Here is a 12221-nt window from a genome sequence, read left to right as displayed (position 1 = left end):
GAGCCAAGGCAATTCGTAGAAAGAAATGGTGCTGGAACAAAGTGGACATCTACTTGCAAAAAAAAAGAAAAAAGAAAAGGAATCTGGACACAGACTATACCTTTCGCAAAAATTCATTTGAAATGGATCTTAGACTAAGATGTCAAATGCAAACAATAAAACTTCTAGAACATAACATAGGAGAAAATCTAGGTGCCCCTGGGGTTGGTGATGAGTTTTTAGATTCAATAAAAGCATAATCTATGAAAGAAAACATTAAGTTAGACCTTATTAAAATGGAAAAATTCTGCTCTGAAAAAGATATAGCTAGGAAAATGAAGAGAAAATATTTGCAAAAGACATATCTGATAAGGGACTTAATACCCAAAACATATTTTTTAAAAAACTCTTCAAACTCAACATTAAGAAAACAACCCAATTTAAAAATGGACAACGAAACTGCCAAAAAGACAAATGGATGGCAACTAAACACGTGAAAAGATATTCAACATCATATGTCATTAGGGAATTGCACATTAAAGCAATGAGATAGCACTACACGCCTACTACTGTTTGGCTAAAATCCAACAAAACTAACAATACTAAACACTAATAATAATGCGGAACAGCGGGAACGCTCTCTGATTCCTGGTGAGAATACAAAATGGTATAGTCACTTTGGAAGACAGTTTGGGAGTTTCTGACAAGCTAAACATAGTCTCACCATATGATCCTGGAATCATGCTCTTTGGTATTTACTCAATTGAGTTGAAAACTTATGTCCACATAAAACCCTGCACGCACATGTTTATAGTAGCTTTATTCATAATCACAAAAACCCGGATGTAACTAAGAAATCTCTCGGTAAGTGGATGGATAAAATGTCTACAGTACATCCATACAATGGGACATAATTCAGTGCTGAAAAGAAACGAACTATCAAGCAACAAAAAGACATGAAGGAATCGTAAATGCGTTATTTCTACGTGAAAGAAACCAATCTGGAAAAGCTATACATACTGTATGATTTCAACTATGTGACATTTTGGAAGAGGTAAAACAACACAGGTGGTTTAAAGATCGATGGTTGTGAGGGTCGTGGGGAAGGAGGGATGGATAGATGCAGCACAGAGGATCCACAGAGCAGTGAAACTCTTCTGTACAATACTGTAAGTGTGGACATCCCGACTGTCATAACGTCATTATGTATTTGTCAAAACCCACAGAATTTCAATGCCAAGGGTGAACCCTAATGTAAACTATAAACTTTAATTAATAGTAATGTATCAATATTGATTCATCAATTGTAACAAATGTACCACACTAATAACACGTCCATAACAAGGACTACTTACTGCCTGTCTGGGGTAGCGTGTCTATGTGGAACACTCTGTACTTTCTGCTCAATTTTTCTGTAAATCTAAACTGTCCTAAAACAAACAAACAAACAAACAAACGCAAGCCCATTCATTTTTTTTTTAAAGAAAGCTTACAAAGTATAAAATAAAATTTATTCAGCCAATGTCAGGCTTTGCAGGAAGACAGCCTACCATTTAAGCCCCAGATCCTAACCCAGCCTCAGCTTTCTCTGCTGGGTTAACAATTGCCACCTTACAGAGTTGGGTTAAGGGTTCTGGAACTCTGTCACTGCCTATGTGATCTCCATAGACAGGAAGAGGACTGGCCTTCTTCTGGCCAGGAGGAGAACTGGGGCAGGCAGGACCAGGAGGCGCCCTCGGCAGAGACATCACTCAAGCTGCAGGAAGGTTTCCCAGCTGCAGGAAGGCACTGGAAAGCACCTGGCCCCAGCCCAGGCTCCTCCAGGCCAGCTAGTCTGCTGGCCTCTGTGCATCGCAGCTTTACTGGGACCTGGGGCAGCCCCTCCAAGGAGGCAAGTGGGAGGCCTACGTGACTTGCCTCCTTGTGACCCAGCGCAGTGAAGGTGGGAAAGCACCTGCAAAGCAAGGGGGGCCAGAAGGATTGCCACCGTGCCAAGGTGTGCCCCTTCCACTGTGGGACCCTGAAAAGCCCCTGATCACCTTCATCTATAAAAAAGCGCTACCAAGGCCCATTCCCAGGGTGGCAGTGAGGGTACCAGGGAGCAGTGGGAGAGAGAGCTGGAATACACTTTATTCCATTAGCAGGAAGTAGCACTAATATCATTGCTGTCAGACCAGTAACCAACACAGAGCCTCAAAGGTGGCAGCAGCGAGAGAGAAAAATCCAGGCTTCCGAACATGACTTAACCTCTCTAAGCCTCAGTCTCCTCATCTGTAATATGAGAATTAGCACAGATCTTTACCTCTCAGGCTCTGTATGAATTTGATGAGATCATTCTTGCACAGGGCTGAGCACCCTGCCTGACACAGAGGTATGCCTCCATAAGGTGTGAATTGAATGCCACCTCAGCAAACCGGGTCATTCTGGATAAGTCACTATTCCTGCCAGGGCTTCCTCTGTAATCCTGCTCAGATCTGAGGTACAGAGGAGGCCACCATATTGCTGCAATCAGAGACAGGATTGATTGCCTTGTGGGTGCTTGATTGGGAGCTAGGACAAATTGAACTATGTGGATGGTCAAGGTCTTGGCACCCAGAGAGCTGGGGGTTAGAAAAAAACATGGTTGCAAAAACAGCAAAATGAACTTAACAGCTATTGGAAAGACTGTGCACCCAGGAAGAGAGTTGTTAGAGAGGGATCCGTTTAATGAAAGGACATGGGGGTCACTGAGTGAAAGGGAGCCCGGATCCCAGTCACAGCCAGTGTTTTCTTCACAATGTTATCCTTGAACTCTGGAGACCCAAGCAGGAGGGTCTGGCTCACAGAGAAGCCCACCAGAAGGAGGCAGGTAGTGCTGACTCATCGGCAGGGCAGCTGGCAGCAGCTAAATCCATAGCTATGAGAGCGTCAGGGCTAGGGAACTGTTGGCCAGGGGCAGGGCGGCAAGGAGCCGCCAGCTTGGAGAAGGCTGATTTTGGAGATTTCCACCGGGTATAAAGGGCTGGAGCCAGACTGTCTAGGTTCAAACTCCAGCTCCATCACCTCTTGGCTAGCCTTGGGCAGCTGACTTAACTCCTGGGCTTCTAATTCCAGCTGTAAAATGGGGACGATAGCAGCACCCACCACACACGGTTGTAAGAATTCGAGATCAAGCCCGTTCAGCAGTTAACACAGTGCTTGCCCAGAGTAAAACACAGAAGCTATTATTAGTTACATAGGGCAGGGCTAGCAGCTAGGAACCCCTTGAACGGGCTCATCAGCTGTCCACCTGCCTGCCTTCTCCTTCTAATTTGGGTCCCACCTTTACCCCAGCCTGTTACATATATATATATCACTTTTGGCTGCGCTGAATCACATCAGAGAGGCACAGAGCCCAGGAGACCCCCTGGCTCCACTCCTTCATGCAGTCTCCTCTGCGGCTTGCCTGTCCTCTCCGTGCATGCCTCCACTAACAGGGAGACCACCACCCCATGAGGCGGCCTGCTTCACATTCAGACAGCTCTGATCACAAGTCCTCTAGGCAGAGCCAAAACCTCCTCCCTCCAAACTACTCTTTAGTGGAAATGATTTTTCTGCCAGGGACTTTCCGATGTCTGGAATGCACCCATCCCACAAATGCTAGCAACCCCTTGAACGGGCTTGTTACTCCTCCAGGAAGCCTGCCCTGAGCCCCACCATGCAGAATAGCACCATCGCTCCCCACAGGGACACACACACCCCCTCTAACTCCTGGGTCCGTGAGGCAGAAAGCCTGGATGTCCCCCAGACCCAGCACTAATAATGGTCCACACGCACTGCATCACTCAGTTCTCACGAAACCCCTATGGGGCATGTACTATTTCTTTGCCCAATTCGTTAAATTGTGGTGCCTACATGTAACATAAAACCTCAGCCGTTTCTAAGTGTACAGTTCAGTGGCATTAAGTACATCCACACTGTTGTGAATCGCTAACGTCCATCTCCAGAACTCTTTTCATCTTGCAGAGCTGAAACTCTAAACCCACTAAACAATAATTTCCCCATTCCTCCCTCCCTCCGGTCACTGGCAACCAGTGTTCCATATTTGTTTCTATAAATTTGACAACGCTAAGTACCTCATGTAAGCGGAATCACATAGTATTTTTGTGTGTGTCTGGATTATTTCACTTGGCATAGTGCCCTCTAGGTTCTTCCGTGTTGTAGCATTTGTCAGAATTTCCTTCCTTTCTGAGGCTGACTATTCCACTGTACACATGTACCAGTTTGTTATCCGTTCATCTGTCAATGGACGTGTGAGTTGCTTCTTTTAGCCATTACAAATAACGCTGCCATGAGCATGGGTGCTCTACTCTCTCTTCTTCAAGATCCCCTTTCAATTCTTTTGGGTATAAACCCAGAAGCGGGAATGCTAGATCATACGGTAGTTCTATTTTTTAATTTTTTGAGGAACTGCCAAACTGTTTTCCAGTGTCTGTACTAGTTTACAAACAATACTGCACGAGGGTCTCGATTTCTCCACATCCCACCAACACTTGTTATTTTCTGTTTCGTGTTTTTTGTTTGTTTTCTTATAGTCGCCATCTTAATGAGTGTGAGACAGTATAGGGAGATCCTATTTTTATCCAAACTTTACATGCTGTGACTTTCCCAAGGTCCCACAGGTAGCTTGCGGCAGCGCTGCCATCCGAGCTTTGGGCTGTGCGCAGCGGTCGGTGCTCCCAGCAGCCCCCGCCCCAGCAAATCCCTGTAGTCCAACTGGTCAGTGACCACCCTGGGGCCTCCATCATCCTTCGAGCTCGTGGAGGAAGCGGTGACTCCCAAGGAGCCCCTCCCCCGCCCGCGGCGCAAGAGTAACTCCAGCTGCCTGGATGTCCCGGCTCAGGCGACCGCGAAGCAAGCGTTTCCGCGAAGGCCTTACCCTGTGCGGCCAGCAGAGCTGATGGCCTGGAGGCCTCTTCCGGCGGGGCCTGCCACTGGGGTAGCCCGGCTGGGGTGAGAAATGGGGTCCGGGCTAGCTCCACGGCCACCGGACGCGCCAGTGGCGCGAGAGGCGGGGCGGCGCCCGGCGGCGCGCGCGGATTCATTCTCGAATCCGGTGGAGCCCGGCCCAGGGCCCCTGGAGCGCGAGGCAGCGCTGCGCGGACGGCGAGGCCCAGCACGCCAAGTGACCCCGTCAGGGAGCCGCCAAGTCAGGGAGCCGCCAAGGCAGAGCCGGCGCCTGCTGCGCGCTGCCGCCTCCCACCTGCCTGACCGTGCGCAAGCTAAGCCTTCCCTGCGCCTCAGTTTCTTCAACTGCAAAATGAGGGAGACTCAGTCAAACCTTGCAGGGAGCTGTGGGCATTAAATGAGCATTAGACACAGTGCCAGGCTGAAGAGTGGGTGCCGAGAGTGCCTCCTCCCATTCCATGCATATCCTCCGCTTATCCCACACCTATCCCACACCTGCACCACCTGCGTCTCCCCCAGCCCACTTCTATCCCACACTGCCCCTCCCCTCACCCTTAGAGGGCTGGCAGAGCTTTGATAGTAGGGTCTCACCCCCCAGGGAGTAACACATTTGAATGTGTTAGTTCTGGTCTGCTTCTTAGGAAAATAAACACGGTAACAACAATTTCTTCACGTAAACAAAGCCATGGTCACGAAGATGTTTGCCAATGCAAAATAACAGTGATAACTTGGTAGCACCCTAAATTCCATTCTTGGGCCCAGTTGAATTACCATCCTACCACACAATGGGACAGTATGTGGCTGCTGTAAAGGATGATAGAGATCTACATTTATGGCATTTACTGGCATTTCTACGACATACACTTGAGTAGGGGGAAAGAACAGGTTGTAAGAGCCATGTACGGATGATCCTATAGAACATGCATGGGTGTGTGTGTGTGTGTACACACATACAGACCCTCACTGCTCCAAGTATGGTTTCCTGATCAGTAGCAGTAGTATCACCAAAAGGCTTGTTAGAAATAGTCTTAGGCCTCCCCCAGGCCTTTCCAATCAGAATTTAACAAAATCCCCAGGTGATTGATCCCTGGGCAGGTTACAGTTTAAAAAGCAATGAAATAAGGCCTTGTCTGGAGAGTTGCCCAGTAAATGATTATTACCTCTGAAGGGTGGGATTGGGATTTTCTTCTTGTGCTTTTCAGAATTATTGATTTTTTTTTAATACTAAGCACATCATAAAAACAAGAAAGCTATTAAAATGCTTGCAAAGACAGAAGATCCAAAGATACATAGGTAAAAGCCTTCGTGATATTGGACTTAACAATGATTTCTTAAATATGGTACCAAAAGCATAGGCAACAAAAGCAAAAATAGGTAAATGGGACTATATCAAAACTGAAAACTTTTGTGCATCAAAGGACACATCAACACCCCACAGAATGGAAGAAAGTATTTGCAAATATGATAAGGAATATTCGTTTCTAAAGGCCTAGAATTTATATATATCTAAAACATACAAAGAACTTCTACAACAACAACAAAAATTCAAATAACCTGACTGAAAATATAGGCAAAGGATTTGAATAGACATTGCTCCAAGGTGACATACACATGGCCAACAGATATATGAAAAAGAGCTCAACATCACTAATCAGAGAAACGCAAATCATACCCTATTAAAAGTTACTATCTCTGTACTGAAACTAATATAAAATAAATATTGAATGTCAACTGTAATTGAAAACAAACAAACAAACAAATAAATAAATAAGATGGCTACTATCAAAAACACAGAAAATAACCGTAACGAGGATGTGGAGTAATTGGAGCCCTTATAAACAATCCCTGTTTGTAGGATCGTGAAATGCTGCAACTACTATGATAAACAGTATGGAGGTTCTTCAGAATATTTTAAACAGAGGAACCATATGATCCTTCAATTCCACTTCTGGGTGTCTACCCAAAAGAACTGAAAGCATGGTCTTGAAGAGATGTTTGTACACCCATGTTCGTAGCAGCATTATTCACAATAGATAAAACATGGAAACAACCCAAGAAGCCATCGACAGATGAGCAGCTTAACAAAATGTGGTCTGTATAAAATGAAATGTTTTTCAGCCTTAGAAAGGAAGAAAATTCTGATATAGGCTACAGTGTGGATGAAACCTGAGGACATTATGCTAAATGAAATAAGCCAGATACAGAAAGGCAACTACTGTATAATCGCACTTGTATGAGGTCACCTAAGAGTAGTCAAACTCATAGAAACAAAGTGGGATGGTGGTTGCCAGTAGCTGGCGGAAGGAAATGAAAGATCGTTTAATGGATACGGGGTTTCAGTTTTGCAAGATGAAAAATTCTAGAGATCTGTTTCATAAAAATGTAAATGTACTTAATACCACTGAACTTTAAGATGACTAAGAGTTTTGAAAAATGCTTATGAAGAAAGTTTAACGATCTGTGAAAGTAGGAAGACAAGGAAGCTGGGAAGTTTTGGCTCTTGGGAAAGAGGGAGGGCAGGTTTGGCTACAGAGAAGGGAAGACTGAGGAGACACATGAGTGACAAAGCCAGAAGTGGGGGTTTGGATGTGGTGGAAGAGTCCCAGGCCACGATGTAAATGTTCTCGTGCTATGACAGGCAACAGGCATGCATCCAGAAAGCTTTAGAGCAGGGCCTGACCTTTCTGAATAGCTGGCAGGCAAGTATATATCTCCTTGGCCTTTCATACTCATCACCTTGACTTTAGCTTCGCTAACTGTAGATACATCCCCACTCATCCACCTCCGCATCACCTGAGATGGCCCCAAAGAGGAAGGCCTGACTGGGTATTGGGCCCTTCCAGCCAGGGATGCACAGACAGAACACTCCCAGCATCCCCTGGGGAGCTCAGGAGGTAGGGTTCCGGACTGACTTTAGCCCTGTTCCGAGGGGACACCACCCCTCAATTATGGGACAAGGCCCTCATGCACAAGTGTGCAGGACAGCCGGAGCCCAGAAACACCCTAGGACTGTCACAGGCCTTCACGCCACGGTTCTCAGAACTCCATGGAATCCTTCAGGGTCAAAGGGCCAAACTATCCATTTCAGAGAAGATGACTCTTCCAAGGCAGGGTCATGGACTCCCACCAAACAGTATTGTCTGGGTGGGGAGTGGCAGGCCACTGCAGTCTCCAGAGACATTCTGGACTCCCAGGAGAGAGCTGTAAGAAGCCTAACTGCCCTGGCCCCTCACCTAGGGCAGAGCCACCTACTGTGTTGGTGGAACAGCTGGAACCAGAACCCCAGTACCCTAGGCCCCAACCCAGGCTAGGTTCCCTCTCACTGAGCCTATCTTGAGAATCCCACTTTCTGCATTTACTTATTTTGGGTACTACCAAAGCCGCTGAGATAGGGTGGAAGGCTGGGGGCATTCCAGGCCTCCAACACCATCCCCCACCTGCCAGAACAGGCATCCCCAAATCTGCTTAAATTCCACATCCTTGAGATAAAGTTCAAATCTCATTTGACCGTCCAGGTTCTTTAAAACCTGGTCTCCAACGATTCCTCTCATGTCATCTCCCACTGTCCCTCCCCTTCGTCCAGCCCTGCAGCCCCCCTGAACTTTCCAAGCTCCCTTCCCCAAACTCAGCTCAGCTTTTGCACTTGCCGTTCCTGCTTCCTTCTCCTCTCTGCCCAATAGATTGTTCTTCCTTCTTAAGCAGGGAGCTGCCCCGAGAGCAGGGAGCCTGTCTTATGTGTCTTTCTTCCTAGTTTCCAGCACCATGACCAGCCAGCCTGATAAATGCCTGTTGACTGAGAAAATAAACACATGAATTTTTTGCCTGTCTTTTATGGCGAATGCTGGTACCTCCCCAAAAGCTCTGGAACATGGTCTTGACCTGCCACAAGTGCCAGAGGCGTTACCATGTTATCTCATGTAATTCTATAGCACAGTTATTACCGTTTCCATTGTACAGATGAGAAAACATGAGCGGCCCAATGACTGCCCACTGCTGGGAACTGGTGTGACCAGCCTGTGCTCATTCCACCGTGGGCTACCAGTGTGGGAAACCACAGGTTTGCCCACAGACTTCTGGGGAATTCTCCACTCTGTCCAGGGATCCCTTAAAGCTGTGCTTTGAGGAAGGTGACTGACAGATGGGAAAGGTGGCATCCAGATCTGATGGCAGTAGGTGCCAAGAGTCTGGAGGACCTTCGGAAAGAGGCCAACCTGACTGTTATCCCCTGATGCCCAGCCCTCCAGCCTTAGCACAGATAGGAGTTTCACAAAGATAAATTAAAAAATCCTCAACAGGTGGCTGGATAAGAAGAGGGTCAAGATGCCCCTGAGATGACCTTCTCGATTCAGCTTATGAAATGACCCAGAGAAAGCCCCAGGCTTGAAAGAGCCTTCCAGGGGGTGTTTAGTGTCAGATGTTATGCTCAGTGCTTTACAAACACTGTCTTTCCTGTACCCCTAAGAAGTTTTCTAATCTGTATTCTACACATGAACTAATAGAAGCTATTAGGTAAGAATTCAAGGTCAGACAGCCTACCTCCAAAGGTCAAGTCTTAACGATGTTAGATGGCCTCTATTCCCCTTTCTAAAAAATCCCCAGAGAAAACAAGTTTCCCACCCACCCCCTCGTGCCATCATTGTCCTAGAAATTAAGAAATTAGACTTATGATTCTTATGAGTGAGCCGACCCTATGTGTAACATGAGCTGAACTATAAAAATGTTCTTGCCTTTTGCCCCAAGTATTCATTCTGGATGGGAAATAAAACCCAAAGATAGGGAAAAAATCTAAAAGACTAAATAAAAGTACAATTATTAATTGCAAAACACCTGGAAGTAATCCAACTTCATAATCAAGGGATGAAAGCTATATATACTGGGATGGGCCTTAAAATTACCTTAAAAATGACAGTTGGTTTATAATGGGCACTTAAATGCAAAGTGTAAAGGCAGAACATTTTAACTTCACAATATCATCTGAATGAGAAAGGCTCACCTATTGCCATTTTTTCCTCTCCTTTAAAGAATTTTAAATCAATTAATTTTTAATGAGGTAATTTATGCACATAATTCATGTACATAGTATATTAAGGTGTAAAGATCTAAAGCAGTATACGGTAGAGCAGCACACAGTAACTCACGACAACCATTTAAAAATGTGAGCTTGTCAGTTTACAAATCTCAGAAGGGAACATGAACAGAAGTAACCTGCTTTATGGTTATTTGGATCTGTTTTCTCCTACATGGCTGGTGAAAGCAAAGACTTAAAAATAAAACCCAGAGCAGAGAATTCACACTGTTTCTCTAAGACATAGCTCAGAACTTCTTGGCTGGTACTGTCTTTTCCAAGTCTAACTCAAATCCTTCTTGCTGTGATCTGTGAAGCAAGCAGCTAAACTGGGGTGGAGAAATGAGGCAAAGAAAACCATGTGAGAGAAAAACGACTCTTCTTACCTGTTCATATACCAGGATGCAATCTTCTAGAGCTTTGCTGGCAGTTGTAAGGGGCTCCAGGACCCGGAGCAGGTACCTAGGACCTGGGGCAGAGGATTACCAGGTGGGAGAGGCTGCAGGTTACCCCAGCCCACAATCCAGGCTTCCTGACTGATGGAGAGGGTGGAGAAAAAAGGCCACTGCAATTTAGAAACTGGAGCCAACAAGGGCGGGGCAGGGCCACGTGTCTCCAGCCTGCCTTAGAGTACAGGGTAGGAGGGGGCCACAAACCCAGAGGATGGACTGGAAACTATTTTGACTGAAGGCACCCGGTAAGTTAATGGTGGGTCTCCAGAAGCAAGTCTAGGCAGGCTGGGTGGTTTTAAGGGGCTACCCCAGCTCCTTTCCAGAACACAATTACTTGGACAAAATAAAAATCTTATGGAACTTAATAAAACTGGGTGATGTGGTAGTGACAGAGTGCATGACAGGACATGCATATAGAGAGGCGAGGCCTTTGATAAATATCCTGTTGAGAACCAGTTAATTAAATTACCCAGCCTCCAGATGGTGACAAGAGCCCAGAGAGATAAAGTATCAAATCTAAGGTCACACAGCCAGGGCTTCCCGACTCAAGGCCTGTCCTGGTGTAGCATGTAGTCTGACACATAGCACTGTGAGAGTGCCTGAGGACAAAGAGTGGCCCTGTGCTCAGCCCATCTCCAAGGACAAGGGCACTTTCACTTTGCTTGGTTCAGTGAGAGCTGAGAATGGCTCTCCCTGCAGAGTTCTGGGCACCGAAGGGACAGTTCCATCTCTACCAAGTTCGTCGTGTGCTCCCTGATTTACTTAAGGCTGCATTTGGAGTTAGGCAATCCCCCCATGGGATCCTTTAGTTCCTCCATTAGCAGACATTACAAGTGGGGAGCAGGGGGCAGGGGAAAGGCTGTGTTCAAAGCATCGAACTATCCAAGAAGATAGTGTGCAGGTTTTCCCCCCAATCTGAGCACAGAATCCTTTAAGGGGCCCTTAACATCTAGGATTCCACAGCACCCAGTTTGGGAAATGCTTGCCGAGATGTTAGCATGTCTTAATCTGAATGTCAGTGCCTGGCACAAGTAGTTCAAGAAATGGTACTGGATTGCTGGTTTGGCCCAGAACTTCCAGCAGGACAATAATGCCCACACTGGAAGGCAGTCAGTTAAGTTCCCCACCTCCACCCCTAAGGCAGTGGCTATGGTTGCCACATCCTCTCATACAGCCTTGCTGGAGAACACTGCCAAGTTGATTCATACCCGTCGGGTAGCCTGAGGGAGGACAAGAGGGGGTGGAGGTGATGGGGGAACAGCCAGAATCTCTCTGGGGCTTCACAGAAGCCTAAACTCCACTGTGCCTTGTCCAGGGCCTCTTGCCTTAGAATGACTGTTTCTTTCAGAGCACTGCATATAGGGCTGTAGTTCAAGATGGAGGTGGCTCCAAATCTCTCCAGTTTTGCACCCAAGTTCAGTGGGCAGGCCTTCTCAGACTCAACTTTAAACAGGAAACTGAGACTTTGCTTAGGACTGAACCCAGGTCATCTGACTTCGTCCAATGCTTTCTATGGCCTTCACTCTTACTTCCATTTGGCAAATGGGATCTTGTTTCTAATTGGACTTTCTACACTTGCAGCATCAGATTAAAGTAGGTTACCTAGTATGCCTTAACAGCATTGGGCCCTAAAATCCCACTGTAAATATTAATACTTCTCTTTATTACATCACTAGCATATATTTATTCATGGCCCAAATTAACTTGTGAAAACTCCAAATGACCTAATAGAAGGCAACTCTCATTCCCTGAGATTTTTGTAGTCAAAGCGAACAAGTTCTGCTGAGTGGGCTTCTGCA

The sequence above is a fragment of the Rousettus aegyptiacus genome, unplaced genomic scaffold, assembly GCF_014176215.1.
Source record: "Rousettus aegyptiacus isolate mRouAeg1 unplaced genomic scaffold, mRouAeg1.p scaffold_m13_p_14, whole genome shotgun sequence".
In the NCBI taxonomy this organism is placed as follows: Eukaryota; Metazoa; Chordata; class Mammalia; order Chiroptera; family Pteropodidae; genus Rousettus; species Rousettus aegyptiacus.
Note: the sequence above shows the minus strand (reverse complement) of the source record.